This window comes from Anser cygnoides, chromosome 16 (genome assembly GCF_040182565.1).
Source record: "Anser cygnoides isolate HZ-2024a breed goose chromosome 16, Taihu_goose_T2T_genome, whole genome shotgun sequence".
Taxonomy (NCBI): domain Eukaryota; kingdom Metazoa; phylum Chordata; class Aves; order Anseriformes; family Anatidae; genus Anser; species Anser cygnoides.
The window spans coordinates 6,315,894-6,332,113 of NC_089888.1; the positions used below are offsets into that span (position 1 = coordinate 6,315,894).

At 41.6% G+C, this 16,220-nt stretch overlaps 1 protein-coding gene across 7 annotated transcripts in view; it reads right to left on the reverse strand.

Moving 5' to 3' along the window:
- SPO11 (SPO11 initiator of meiotic double strand breaks) overlaps window positions 1-16,220 on the reverse strand; it is a 322,526-nt gene that overhangs the window by 227,680 nt on the left and 78,626 nt on the right. For all 7 annotated transcript variants that reach the window (XM_066978359.1, XM_066978361.1, XM_066978360.1 and 4 more), the window contains one exon: window positions 11,438-11,509. The gene's annotated coding sequence lies outside the window, so the exon portion shown is untranslated. The remainder of the gene's footprint in view (window positions 1-11,437; window positions 11,510-16,220) is intronic.

Below are 16,220 nucleotides of genomic sequence, written 5' to 3' on the forward strand. Positions count from 1 at the left end.
TTCCAAAAATACCATGCTTCCAATGGGATGACACCACCTGTGGGCATCTGTTTGCTGCATCATTTAGGCATCCAAGTGCCCATAAAAGCTTGGCCCACTGGTCAGACTGAGAGCAGCCATAACTGCTTCAGTGCAGATCAGCCCTGTGTCTCCTCTCTTCACTTTTAATTACAGGAATCCAAAATATGGAAAACATAGAGGTTAAAAAAAAAAAAAAAAAAGAAAGAAAGAAAAATGAAAGAATTCAGATAAGATGACAGCTCTGTTTTTTGCCTGGTTCTAGGCAATGCAGCGAGCTAGCCTAGTAGGTAGGTTTTGTTATAACACCTCAGCAAAATCCCTCGGAATTTTGATCTGAACCGTCCGGGCTTCTTTGTCTGAGTCAGACCAGTCCCAGCTCAGATGCAGCAGAGCTCTTCGTGGAGGGAACATTTCTCATAATCATTTGAGATGGCAAATCTTTCACAATTCCCACCACCCTAAATCCTACTCTGGCATGAACAGGTCATAAGATTTGGCACCTCTGATTCAGCTTCAAACTCAGCTTCTACCCTAAACATAATCCAGGGCAGAACTCCACCTCTTGGCATATCTTCAATAAAACATCATTCTACCTGAACCTCAGAAAAGATAAACTATTAAAGTAATAAGAGGATAATTTAACCTCTTTAATCAGATAATCCTCCAGCACATTGGACATTTATTTGCACGGTATATTCAGCAGTAATGAGTTTGCAGCTCAGATTTAAACAATTCCCCACCCTCAGAAAAAAGCTGAAGGAAGTGGTTGAGACATTCCATATCTCAGGTGCCATTATGTGAATGTGAAAACAAATGAGTTTAATTGGGGAGAAATTCATCCCAGACAGAGGGCTTGCCCAAGGCCCTTGTCTGAGAAACCCCACTTAACTCCTCTCTAGTACAGAATAGCTACACAGGCACTAGATACCAATTAAGCCCTACTTATCTTTTTAATGAAGGGCTGAAGCTGAAAATGAATTATTGTTTTGATGTGTAAATGATGTTGGTTTGGTAAGGTAGTGAAAGTATTCTATCTGGGGGGACAAGCAAAAATAAAGTGATAAAGCGTTTGCATGAACATACATGAAAATTCTCCTGAGCTTTCCGTGGCTCTCCAACAGCCAGAAAAACCTTCCACAGTGCTCAGGCTAAAGCTGCACACTCAGCAAACCTGAAGCAGTGCCTCTGTGCCAGTTTCAGCCAAGCGTTCCCTTCAGAGACCAAAACAAACAGAAATACTTCCCTGAAAACTCCAACTTCTCATTTCGGCTCTTACTGAAATAATTGATTTCTTTTCTAAGCAGTTGTTCGTTCTGCAATTTCATATATTTACATGTGAAGTGTCCAAAAATAAAGAAACTGCTTTACTTTGGTTCTAACCAAATGTTTCTTTCAACTTCTTCACAACTTTTCAGTTGATAAAAATGTTTTAGGAAAAAAAAAAAGTTTTGAATTTACCAGGCTTAATTCTTTTCCTAAATTTAAAATTGTCCAGAAATAATAAAACCAGCAATTAATGCAAGCCAATTTCTGGTCCCAGACCCTGCAAGAAATTTAAAATTTGACATTTTAACATCATTTAAAATCTAATTTAGAAAATAACCATTGCAATTTCTTTAGCTTTTGCTGAGCTGTGGCTTTACCTTAAATAAAGGTGGCTGCAGTAACGAGCGGCGCTCTTTGGAAGACAAGTTCCCTGATACAGATCTTTGGAAACAAAAACAGTTCTCTTGCTATGAAACAGAAAAGTGAAATACGGTGCTTCCTCCTAACTCTAGCGCCAAGGTCCCGTGAGCTAGCTTGGATCCCTCTGACAAAGTCACTGAAGTTCATCAGGTTTTCAGACCCCTCATATCTGTGAATGGGTGGGTGGTGAAAGGACAGACAGACACATACAGCGCGCTCGACTACGCAGCCCTGCAGATAAGGTGTGCACACCGCTGGCTTTCAGCTTGCGGTCTGCAGACCTGAAGGACTGCAGGGACTTAGATAATTTTAAAAGGCAAACCTATAATGAGAAGGCTTAAACGTTTTATAAAGAAGTGCACCCAGCCCACTAGAAACGATCGAAAAGTATCAATCCAGAGGAAGACTCATTCAATCTGTGGGAGTTTTGTTTTTCGTTTTTTTTTTTTTTTTTTTGAGTGGGGTTTTGAACTTCTGCTTACCGATGAATAGTAGGGCATATCTACCTGAAGACAACAATGCACAAATTATTTAAATATGCTCATAGCCAGAACTTCACTTTAGGAAGTAGGACATGTGATTAATTGTCAGACACACAGGTATCTCACTTGGAAGGCTGTCACCTTTCTAGGACAGATGGTTAGACCTCAGGGAACAGCTGTTGCAGTCTAGAGTACCCAGCTTTTTAAGGACAGAGCAGGCATGGGCACTGGCAACAGAGGGTGGAGGGACTCACTGGTGTTTTTCACCTGTGAAATATGCTGCTTTTCTGAGATACGAACAAGTGCCACAATTAATGTGTGAATGACATAAATTAATCTATACCAATAGGCGTCTGGTTTTTGAAAAATCCCTGGAACATTGTTGGAAACCCACAGTCATGCACCAGAGTCTAAATCCATTTACAAGTTTGGTGTCTATGGTTAGATGCATTAAATTCCGGTTTACAGCTTAAAAAAAAAGACAAAATACCAACCTACGGCTAACTGAAATCATTCTACCTTCGGCTCCACCTTCATTACACTCAAAAAATTCCCTTTGCATGACTGCAAGATCAAATCCCTCATCCCAGATTGTAATTACAGAGCAGTTCGGGAATAGCTGCCATCTTCCCTTTGCAGGGTCATACAACTCATTAGTCAATCATATTATTAAGACATTTTCAGTTTTAATAAACCAAGGTGGTGCTCATCTCATGGCTGAGGATGGATTTTTTTATGGAAATAAATATTTGATGCATATCTTCACAGCGTCTCTTTAAGAAAACCATTATCACTTCAAAATAGTTCCTCCTAGCAAAAAGTGCAATTATGTAATTTCTGTCCAAGCCAAGCAGTGATGAGATGCTAGGTTGTGTTTATGTTTTCACCATGTTTCCAACCCAAAAAATCAGCTGTGGAATACGCTGGTGAAACTTCAAGAATATAACTGCAGATGAGAGACAGACTCAGGGCTTCAGCCACCTGCAGTAGTCAAAATGCCTCTCCTGAGCTCCACTCAAGGTGACTCACAAATTAAAACCAGGTTTTCAACCCACATTTACGAAGGGCTTGTTCCACAAGGAGGTCCACCAAATGATGGGCTGACAGGATGCTAAAAATCATCTACTTAACGGAAGCAATTACCGTCAGATCCACCACGCTAGCTTCTTAACATTTCGTATCTTGCTCCTCAAGATAGAAAAAAGTTATTTTAACCACCTAAAGTGGATTTGAAGAGTCTCTCCCAAAAATTCTCAGGACCAGTCTCATGTAAAAGTGAGTGGGATTATGTTCAGAAATTACTCAGATGCTTTTAAAATTTCCTACTTGGTAGCCAAGCATTTAAAATGCATAGCCCTAAAGTAATTTTCCATTCAGTACTTCTTGAAATCAAGATTAAAAAATGGACTTTGGAGCCAACACATATCTCTGTATCTGCAATTTCTGGGGGCTGGTTTTCCTGCTGCAACACAATGCTGCAACGCTACATTCACAATCACGTCCAAAATATTAACACGCGACCCAAACAGCTAATCTCAGCTGCGGCTACAGAGAGCTCTGGGAAGAGTGTGTTGTAATGGACACTGACCACGTTTGAAAAAATGGCCTTTGGTAAATAAAACGTTTTAAGTATTGTCTAGTTGTGATAGATTTTGCAAAATATTTTTCTTTGTAAGTATTAAACTGCCAAAACTAATCTTCTTTACCACATCCTGCAGAGATTAAGACTAATGGCAAAACAAACTCCATAGAAGTCTTTGAAAATCACGTCTCCTAATTCTCTAGCAAAACATCATTTGTTAACTTAATCACAGTGTTTGGAATGCATATTTCATATTTTGTCCTTGCACCATAGAGGAATGGAGATTTTACTTTTCTATTATTATTATTTTATTAGAGCAAACATTTAGAAACCGAACAGAAGATTAATGTATTATTACTGTCATTACTAGTAAATATTTATTTTACGGCAGCATGCAAAATTCCCCGTCAGGATATTGACCCTCTGACATTTACCTTTAAATAATGCATATGTAGGTAGATTTCAATTTATGGTAATTGCAGCTCAGAGAGTAGGAAATGAAATGCTGTTTCTGCAGCTGCAGATATGAAATGGCAGGGTAGGGTAGGGTAGGGTAGGGTAGACCAGCCCAGCCCTTCCTCCGGTGGCATTGCATTCACAGCTCTGTGGCTCCTTCAGAGGGAGCTGAGGTGCAAAGATTAAACTGTGGTCAGGATGGAGGATCACCTTTGTGAGAAATGGATTTATTTATTTTTTTAAATAATTTTAATAATTGATTACACTTGGCACTCGGGGAAATCTTACTCATTTTAAAAACACTAGTAAGCTTCCCTGTTGTCTCCAGTACCATAGCACGTTCTGTAATGGAGCCGCTCCTGATTCGTGCTAACAGAAGAAATACATGACTACAATTTTCTGAGTCTTTGACTCGTCAGTTGATATGTAGCCTCAGGGACATGTCCATTGGCTTCAGTGGAACCAGCTGGCACCAGCTCAGCACAAGGCTGGCGAAGCCCCTAAGCCCATGGGAGCTGGTTACCCTTCGTGCTCCCAAACAAATCCCTTCCCAGCCAAACGGCACTGCCACGGAGACGCTACCATTTCCAGGGGAAAGGAAAAGACTTTGTGCTATGGCAAACTCCCCTAGCAGGCATTGAAAGCAATCTCTCACTACCGAACACATGAGCATTGTGAGGACTGAACGCCGAGCTCCCCAAGCCCCCTGTCCGCCTTGGCTGCCGTGCTTCTCCGGCCGGCAGCGCTGGGGAGGGAACGTTGTGTTGCCTCTGCAAAACCCGTCTGCCAGCAGCTGGAGCTGGGGTTGCTCACACCCAGTTGTTGCAGACAGCGAGGAAACCATCCAGTGTCCCAAATAAATTAATGAATTATCCTCCTCCTCCCAACAGACTCAACGTTAGAGCCAGGAGCCGTAATCGCTCTCTTGCTGCCTCTGAGTCACTGTCAGATGGAGCCCAGCGCAGAGAAGCCTGCAGAGTCAGCAGAGGCGGTGCGCAGCGCTGTCTGGAACTCAGTAAAACCAGTTTAAAAATAAACTCCTCTTCCCTTGGCCCCTCCATAGGCCCCTCTCCACGCACACGAAGGGTGCAGATTCCCTGCATACACACAGCTTTTTGGAAGAGAGCACCTGACTTGCATGAAAGAGGTTTTGCCCCTTGGGTTAAAACCTTATTAGTCAAGCCCCTAAGCAGGCAGATGAACCAAAGCTGAGGTTTGCAGAGAAGCCTGAAGGAGTCAAGCATTCAAAACCTATTAAAATTCAATGGGAGCGGAGCACTCACGCTCTCAGGTGCCTTTGAAAATCCCAGCTTCTGTCTTGGGGTTAAATCGAGGAGATGAGGACAGGAGCTTTCACTTCGTCACTGTGTTTTCTAAGGACAAAGGAGACCCCATAATTGCAAAGACGCCTACCCAAGACCCTTCTGCTCATTACCACAACTACAGAAAACCTTCTCACTCTCCCCAGGCTCCTTCTGTGATTTTCCCCTGTATGCCAGAATCATTGTACAGCTGGAGCAGGTAAATGGTCACTGTCACAAAGCAGTGACCCTCTGGAAAGCAAATGCGCCTTCTGCATTTCTGTGCCAAACTTTCATTTAGGGGCTAGCTGCACCAGAATGGGAATTTTTCATAATGAAACATTGCTTTGACCCATTTTGCATCTCTGTCAAAAAACTACTGGCAAAATATTTTCACAACTCCTTCCCAGTTCCTCCCTGCCCCTTCACCAGGTACGTTATTTGAAAATTAATATCTGGGTAAGTTCTGGGTGGTATTAATGGTCTTTAAGTAAATTTTGAATATATTCATATTTAATATTCAAGGCATATTGATTATACACAACAGGCTGCACAACTTGTTCCTGGTGCCTGGCTGTAGTGAAATACTATTATGGTGAGAATGTCGATGTATTCAGTGTTTTTCACAATATTTACTGATATTTGCTTAATATCAGTATGTTAGGTGAATGTTTCTGCTGCAAAGTTCAGCTGTATGTTTGACCAAAACAGTAAAAACCCAAAACACTCAAGTTATGTCAAAAAATTGCTATTAATCCGTGTATTTCTCTTCACTCATTTCAGTGGAAAGAAAATGGATTCTTTTTTACAAAGAAAAAAAAGGAATTACTCTCATTAAAGCTAGTAAAGCATTTCAGAGCTTGATTTTTATTTATTTATTTATTTTAGTATAATCACATCTGATTTTTCTAACAGAAAGAACTGCATAGCAAAAAATAACTCGCATTTAATCATTTCTACTCTATGGATATTCTCCAAAATAAGTGATATGCCACATGTGTTTAACAAATGAAAAAAAAAAAAAAGAAATATTTCATCAGATCATGCAGGCATGTTCCTATCATGTGCCTTGTTTCACAGTAGCATGAAATAGTGCTGAAGAGACACATTGGCACTTACACATGGGTTGTATATCCCAATAATCACCAAATATAAAATACCAAGACATCCTGTGACCAGCTAAAACCAAATCAGGCTCTACATCTAATTCCCAATTTCTAGGTTGTAAACAGCAATAACCTGAAAGGTTTTAGAAGAGATCATCCTAGAACTAGTGAGGACAAACGGACATTGTTTCCCTTTGTGGGGTAATAGGAACATTCCTAGAATCCATTATTCTTCAATTCATTATTGGTACCCTAGGATAACACAACAGCCCTGTGAACTGATAGTCCTCAAAGCTCTTGTTCCCACTGTCAATGCCAAATAAAAATTTCAGACATTTTCTCTGGAAGTAATTCATAGCCACTGAACAGAAACTGCAGATGCTCAGCGCTTGGTCATGGTTTTGTGCCTACTGCAGTTAAAGAGTAGGACGGGGAAGAGAGGTTCTAATTTCCGGAAACCCAGACCTATTAGCCCCTTATTCACATTCAAATTACTGGAAGTTATATGCTGAAATATCACTGCTGATCTGACCCCAAGGCAATTGTTTTTCCATCTGATCCCAGGGCAAAGCTATTGCAGCCACTCAAGTAGCATCTATAAATTTTCAGTGCGTGCCACTTTCCAGTAAATCTTTCCCTGCTGTGCAATGAACACCAGCACTGCAATGTTGATGTTTACAAATGCAGATTCGAGTTGGGTCATGCTGCAATAGACCCACGAGATGATGCTTTAGGGGATGAAGGAAGCAAAGGGACCAGAAGGTCTCCCTGAGACTCTCCTTGCTGGAATTAGAGGTAGCCTTATCGGGAGCCCTGCAGGAAACACTCCTCCATAACCCACAGAGCACAAGACATCAAAGACAAGACAGACAGGCCAGTATTAGGATGGCAAGCGAGAACCCAGCTTCAGGAACGCTACAGGATATGAGATAGCGCCATGGCCAACCGCCATAACTTGGCCCACCAGAATCGATAGGACTGGGGTTGTTGAGGATCTAAGCCACAGGACATGCCTGCACTGCACACCTCAAATTAATAACGAGATAGCTAAGAGCTACCTTAGGTATCAAAAGCAACCTTGCTGCACTAGCACAGGGTCTGGAACTACTTTTCCAGTTGCAAATCCCAGCATTTAGTGCTAATGTAGGCCTCTGTGCTGCACACTACAGCCATCTCCAGTCCTTCTCTGCATAACTTCCACTGGTACAAACGGAGAAACGTGAGAATTCCTGTTGGGTACGGTGGCGGTGAGAAAGGAAATCATTAGACACGGGGACCACCTGCATACCTACACCAAGGCAAAAGCCAGGAGAGCGAAGGAGTGGGACCCCAGCCCCAGCACTGCACCAGGCTGCTGAGAGGGAACCTGCACACCCCGTGAGCATTGCAGTGAGATCCAGGAGGGACTGTGCCTACTTGCACAGGGAATTCAAACGGCTTATTACCAAAGCCATTTTCTTTTTTTATTATTACTTTCTTCAAACAAAGCTAATAAATCAAATCACCCAAGATGCACATTATGCAAAGCTTAATTAGATTTGGCACACATCTCGCTAGGAGTAGCACCCATCTGACTTTAGATCAGAGAACTCAGGTTTGATGGGTGGAACCAAATCGCCCACTTTGGAGTTGCTAAATCTACTTTTAAATGCAGTGTGTTTGCATTTTTTCACTCTGGGACCTGGAGGAGGTTAGCTTTGTTTGGCTTTTGGGCAATGGGAGCAGTAGAAGAGGATTCAGAAATAGGATACACGTTTATGAAGAACATAAATCTCTTATTCTGCAGGCATGGAAGAATCACGCAGAGTTGGCAGCAGCCGTTTAATGGGGCTACATTTCACAGAGCTACTGTAAGCTCGTGGAGCTCCCTCTTTGATCACCAACTCATTTCTAAGACCTCCTGGGGTATTTCTAATACACCAGGAATAGTACATAAAACTCATTCAAAAATAGTATTTTAATAGCATATTATTTGGCAGAGCAACCTTCATTGCTGATACTTCTCTTGATTTTATTGTCAATCTCTTGTTTTGCTTAAGCCCACAGGTCTTCAAGAAACTATATTTAGTGAAAAAAATCAGCTGTATTTAAAAAAAAAAAAAAAACATTTATAACCCTTACAGGGAAGAAAACATTAAAACAAAACAAAAAGCAAACCCACCCATACTCCATTCAAGAGAAGGAGAATGAAAAGATTTGAAACAAACAAAAAAATGTCCCTGCCCCACACCACCTTTAATCCTTTCTCTGCTGAGAGGGAACAGGAAAATTTGCACAAAGAGTCCAAGCCCTGCAGCCTGCTCCTGAACCTCCAGCAGCCCCCCGGTCCCCAGATCCCACTTGCAGGGGCTGGCATGTGCTGGGGGCAGAGGGGCTGGCCACCCGCTGTAGCTTTAGACACTTGTACGTGAGCACAGCACTAGAGCACCATTGGGAGTCCCGGGCTCCATAAAATGCATCAAATCACGGCCTGAGTGAAAGCTCAGAGAGCATGGCGGACAGCTCGTGGCCAGGCTGTACCTCGACAGCCCGTGGTCTATGTGCAAGGGGGGAAGGTGGAGACAGCCCAGCACCATCCAAGTGTGGTTGGATCAGAGAGATCCCTGGTGGCTGCCCGTGCTGGTTGAGACGAGCACATCCCAAAGCCTACCGAGGCACCTCGCAGCCTGCATCGTCCCCTCAGCACCACCACATCTGGATCCGCACCGTGTGCCGGCACAGATATTCCCTGGGCTTTGTGCTCATCCAGACTCGGGAATGAACGGACCACAAGGCTGGCATGCCCAAACACCACCCACCAAAGCCAGGGAAATTTTATACAGCAAGTGCCTGCAGTGGGCAGCTTGCATCCAGTGTTCCAGTTACATCTCATTTACCAAATAAATATAGTCGTTCAGCAAATAATTTAATGCGATAAACAGGAACCGACAAAACAAAAGTTTCAAGCTCATTCTCGGGTGACACACCCGTTCAGGACCTGCCTTTAAAAGGGAGGCCAGGTGCCACTGCTGAAGTTTTGTAATCCAAACACCTGACGCTTTCTGATATGCTGGATGGCAGTCTCACATTTGCCTTCTTCACAAATACAGAAATAGGCAGAAATAATTAAATAAAGGGAGCCCCGTTCATGCTCCAGTGCCCCGTGTATGAGAAGTTGCGGCTGACAATGACATTGAAAACCAGTTGTCAGTCTAATGTAATCAAAGAGACAATTGGCTCTGCTGGCAAGAACTGAATTAGTGTTTTCTGTCTGAATCAGTGTCATCTTCCAGGGAGCAGTGAAGCTTATGCAATGATAACAAAACTCCCCAGAAGCTGCATTTGTTACTGAAATATGGTGGTGCTTTGGTGCTATGTAACCTCATTCTGTAACACAATATACCTCATGGTCATGCTGCTGTTCTCCTGTTTCTTGCAATGATACAATTCAATGACCAGATGCTAGATCAAACTAGACAACCATAATATTAAAACTTTACAATCTCTCCTCCAGAGCTAATGTGGTTTATTCTCAAATGTTCTCTGCTCTCTCACACACTGTACGCACATGCAGAGCATGAAATCAGGGCAGAAAGTCCAGGCCTTGATGGAGATTCAAAATGCTTATGCTCTGGGGATGATAGAAGGGTGCAAGGTGCTAGACTTCATTTTCCTAATGAGGACAGTGGGTAAAACTCAAACCAAGGTCAGATACGAATGAATCTCACTTTCCAAGTAGGATTCAGTGCTGATGCACACAGTTATTGCTACAAGAAAAATAAAAGTCAGTCTTCAGCACATGCATTGCTGGTATTGTAACAGCACCTGGTAGCTTCACCCTTATTTCTGTTTCAGTTCATAGAATGAGCTGCTGTTGAGGGCTGGAACATGCTGCATTATTTTTCCCCCATTGTCACTGTGGTAGAAGCTTGCACTGTGTGTGCTGCCTCTTTGCTGCAGAGCTGCCCTGTTGGCCCCTCATGGGAGACACGAACAGTTTGCAGGGGGCCCCTTTCACCTGGTCCAAGAGGGTGGATGGACTTACAACAGCAAGTACAGAGCAGAAAGGCTACCTCAGGAAAGCCACTTACCCTCAAAGAAATGTCACTTCAGTGCAAGAAAACTCAAGGATTATTGCATTTACCTATAGTAATATTATTTTAATACTTGTGCTTATGTAACAAACATCCGGCACTTGGAAATCTCTGCGTATGTTCAGCAATGTCAATCGATAGAAAATTCAAGTATTAACCAAAGCAATAAAGGCAGATAATTCTTATATAATTTCAGTTTTCAACATATCTTCCCTTTTTCATCTATACCTGTTCCTTTAAAGAGCTACTGGTATAACAGGACACTGTCACTGGATTGATATACATGAGTAATTAGTAAGCTGGTGGTCTTCCTCAGGCCAAGAAGACACTAAGTGATCTGTCACTCAGAGGCAGGACATCAAAATATATACTCCTCTTTTTATAATTAATGCTCCATATTAAATATTCGTTAAGACTTATATAAATTATTTCCTTGTTCAGAGCCCAACTTTTCTGTCCTTGTTCAGACAAAGCTCTCATTGAATCAGAATGTGTTTACCCAACTAAGACAGGATATGACTATGCTTTAAATCTGTTGTACTATCCTTAGTCTTTGTAAGCCTCTGGTCTTGCTCAGAGAGAACAAGGGACAAGTCAAATCCTGAAGCCCTTCATCTGCAACTCCCTCTTCATTTCTCCCAAAGCCACCTCAAAAAGAAAAAAAAATCCTCTGCCAAAACAAAACCATACAAGCACAGGAATTTTGCAAAAACAACAGAAGGAGACTCACAGGAGCAGGAAGCGTTGGTACCTCGTGTCTACCAGACCGGTGCTTCGGACCGGGCCTCAGAGGAGCTCCCCACTGCAAGAGAGAACAAACTAGATGAGAGAAGAGGAATGGTTTATGCCTTACATCCACTGCTTGTCAGGCCAAAGCCCCAAACAGGAAATGTTTCACTAAAAAAGTTTTGTAACAATGTGTGTTTTTCACATGTACGGGGTGAATTTTGTAGGTCACTTCAATAAATGCTTTGATTTACTGAGACAAGGCAAAGAAAAAGGCCCAGTAAGGACATTGCAGATGATGGCCACATCCCTTCAGCACACACCTTCCAGTCCAGCTCTGCCCTCTGAAGGCATGTACGCTCTCCAGTAGTGCTTATTTATATGTCACATTGCAGTGATGAATGTTACTGTTGCTCTCAAAAACATATGCTCAGAAGTTTATTATGGCACTAAATATGGGCTGGGTAAGAATCTGGATTGTTTAAGTGTCAAACAGTGACAACATGTGTACAATACAACACAGACATCAAGGGAGAACCAGCTCAGCTAATATGTGGTATTCATATAAGCCTTTAAGAACAAAGACCACCCATAAAGCAAAACCAAAGCTGCCACAAGAATAGGTGGTACTGCTTCCGTCATTGCATACTGTGTGCCAATTGGTTTCCTAATTAGATTTGCAAGCTAATAAAAGGCATAAAACACAATAAAAGAACAATATGTTACAATTTTTCCTATGACAGACGTTGTGGTAAATTCAGCAGATTTTTGATCATGGTAGGTACCCAGTACATTTGTTTTTCTTATAGCTGAGTTTGTTTTCTTTATATTTTGCATGGTTTGTACCTTGTTTTTTCTTGAGAATGAATACTTTCTTAATAAGGATAGTCCCAAACGTGACAGTTTTCAAGTATTCACTAAATAACAATCAGCATAAATAACTCCCATACTTCTCAGCATCTTCTTTCAAATAATGTTTTTTGTTCTATTTCATATTGCATTTTGTTAAAACACATGGTAACTTGGCTAGTACAAAAAAGATTCGTTAAGAAATTTAATTAAATCCCAAAGAAACCAATATAAAATACATCTTCTTAAACACTTGTGTTACAAGTTAGGCATCTTGGATACAGCAGTACATGGGAACTGATGGAGCTGTAGTCTCATAGTACATGGCTGGAGAGTTTGACCAGAACCAGAACATTGCATAACAACACTTCAGAAACATTGACCAGAAAAGGAGTAATAGAAAAGGGTGATAGAAAAAAAATCAGAAGTTAAAAATAGATTGAATAGATTGAAGAGAGGACAAAAAAATAACTAAAAAAAGGTTGATGGGAAAATTAGACTGAAGTTTAACGCCTCTTCATCACGCACCCACACCAGTGAGTTGTATAGGTATCTCTTCCCTTTACGTACTGAACCTTTAATATACAATTTTCCTGTCTCAGTGACAGTTACTAACAATGACCAAAGATAAAATGAGCCTAATAAGAGAAAACTGCAGTGCCACACTAGCAGCTATTGCTCATGTGGATTAGTACTTCAACATGAAAAAAACCCTTTGTCCGGCCTCCATGATCTGCCATGCAGGGGTCTCAACACAGCCCCATGTTTGCCAAGGTAAGAACGAGCCTCCAAGTCCTTAGACTCTCAAACTGTGATTGAAAGTCCCAAAGATGCCACCGCAGCTTAATACGCACTGGGGAAAGCTTTTCTAAGAATGTGAGCGATCCCACCTACACCACAAACTCAACAGCAGTGGTCCCAGTCCCCACATGCCTGCACCAACTCCAAGCTTCATGACAGGCAGGACCCTCCTAACAAGCCAACAGGCCAGAACCTCCACTTTGGTTATAACTGCAAGGGATTTCATTGCAGGGACCAATTCATATTCAGATGGTCCCTTTGTCCAACACAGCCATACTCCCCAGCCCTTTGGAGCATGGTATAAAGTCTTTTCCCCAGGCTTTCTCAGAGGAGGTGGGTTGAGTGAGGTGTGGGTGCTGGAAAGAAAGATATATTGGCTCAAAGTTAAACAGCTTTTTGTATGCACAACCCGAGGCATAAACAAGTCAGGATTTGCATACTGGACCTTTGCATATACAATCTGTGTTCTTTGGAAAATTGTTCATTAGTCCTTCTGTTTCATGGGTGTGAAAACACTAGGTCAGCTTCTTTATATTTTAAACAGCACAGAAATGAGTGTGAAATAAGGAAATCCAGACATCTTTCTACAGCACATGGACCATCTGAACAGGCAGTTCCAGCCCGGTCCCGCACTGTGGAACAGGGAGATGAAATTGTACAGCCCATGTCGTGGACAAAGCCAGGCTGGATGATCAAAATGCTCCGTGCAACCCTCGGACATCTGGGGTAGACCCCAAGCAGAAAATAGCTCCTATCTGCAGACAGCAGTGAAAGTGAAGCTGGAGCAAAGATTTAAGCAAAGAGCAGTGATGGTACAGGGACTTGTCACATGCGGCGCCTTGACGTGCTGTTTACATTTTTGTTTGTTTTCATTGTTTGGAAAGACTTCTTACAAGGGGAGGACCCCAGCTAGCAGGCCTCTTGGAAGAAAAGCATTTTCAGAAGTGACTTGAAAGAAGAGAGGGTGGGGGAATCTGATTTAATAAATGATATATAGGAGTATAATTATATGGTTTTAAACACAGTTCCAGTTCACTTGTCTCAGCAAGAAATGCTGGTGTGTGAGAGAAATCATTTATATTGCTTACTATGGTTTTTCAATCTTGGCAAGCACTTTTTCCATTCTAAGATGTGGGAACACCCACATCAGTAATTATATACATTAGCAAAAATACAAGATAACTCGCATTCAGGATGGGGGGTGGGTTTCCCTCATTTCTCAGTGAACGATTAGAGAAGAGAAAGATTGCTCTTCTGCAAACTCAATACATGCAAAAAAAATATTACTGGAAATCCAGGGTTGTCTCCACGTATTGAAACGTAGATCTGCAGATAAATGGTTTAGAGGTTTTAGATAAAACCTCTATCACAAATTAGCTCTGCGACAAAACTAACGATTCAGTATTTTCATTTCTGGATACCTTACTCAGTGGGAAGAGGACTAACAGTCCACATAGTCCGGTGGAAATCAAGAGCACTGGTGGTGAGATTTCACGTTTGTAAGTGCACGTCAATCGGCAAGGCACATTCATATATGCATACCAGTAAAACCTAGTGTTAGAATATGAAAGCTGGTCTTTTTGAGCCTGAACCACTTGCTGCGATTTTCATGGGGCAGAAGTTAACGGTGGAGAGGCAGAAGGAGATGGAGCTGCAGACTCCCACTGGTGCCTGTGGGATGAGGCTGCTCACGTGCTCCAGCCGCAGCCCAAACCGCTTGTGAACTGCATGAACTCGTGAACCACGGCTTGGCTATCCCCAAAATACGTCATTAAGAAATAAGCTAGGAAAAGCTCATCCAGTCAGAGTCAGGTCACGTCCACTTTGTGTTTAATGCCCTGAAAAAGTACCAGGTTAACCAAACATAATTTAGCTCCTTTCTTTTCTCATTCCTAACGTGGCTGAAAGAGACTTGGAACATTCAGGCTTTAATTTTGCAGGTGCGTATGTCTAAACTACGTGGCAGAGAAATCTTATTGTATGTAAGGGAGCTATTCACTTCTGTAATCCTACCCACCTGTTAATATTTGCAGGACAGGCCTTTGGGATAGTTTTGTTGGTTTTTTTTAATGGTCTCATACTTAACTGACCATACGTTTTTCTTTCTGCATGCAAATTTATCCTGAATATGCTTCTAGATACAAAGATATGAACACTCTTGTTTTTGTTTTTTTAATTCTTTTGTGGTTGCACAGTTCTCAAATCTCAATGAAGATTTAATTACATAATGCATTAAAAAAAAATTGAGTTAGCTTTCTAACAGTTTCTTAAATATTCTTTTTATTAAAGCAGATGCAGATCATCAAGATGAACAATGATAAATAATGGTCCACAGGTGAAATTATTACAGAAGTCAACAGAAAATCTGCTTCTGCACCCTCTCATCTTTTGTACACTTTGGCCTTAAAAAGCCACTAGACCTGGGGACATCACACTAATTGTGCAGTACAAGAATGAGAAAATCACGTTTTTCTGATCCTCTAAATCCCCAACATGCTACTTAGCATTAAATGTCCAATCCTAACTTGCATTCTATTTTTAAATTATATATAATATGTATTTAGATATAAATAAAGTAATATTTCTCTGGGGCTCATTTTACATCAGTGCAAGCAGATGTGTGTTGGGATTCACCTTTTGACATTCCAGCTTTCCAGCACACTTCAGTCCTATAGGAAAGGTTCCCACCAGAGGCTGGGAGCACTGGGCTGCATGAGAGCTAACACGAGCTAAAGCTGACAGGAAAAGACTCTGCCCAAACTGAGTGACGCATAAGAAGGATTGAAGTTAAGAAAAAGATCTATAGGCCTAGACAAACACTAAAATGACGAACACCTGAGTTTCCGTGTTTTATATTTAAGTTGTGAGCATTTAAAAACTCCAAAAATCAAGCCATGTAAATCCTCCAATTTTACCATTTTCATTCTAAGATGAAATAAGAATTACTTTGAGTATTCCTTTAATTTTAAAATATTCATTCTCTCGCTCCCAATCCACATCATCCATACCTATCACTGGGTTAAGGCATCTTGCAAGCTCTCTTGAAGTCATCACCTTTAACTGGAGCTAAATTATGTCAGATGGTGGAGAGCATTGCATGCTTCACAATGGTCTTGCATTTGTTTAAATGGCATTGG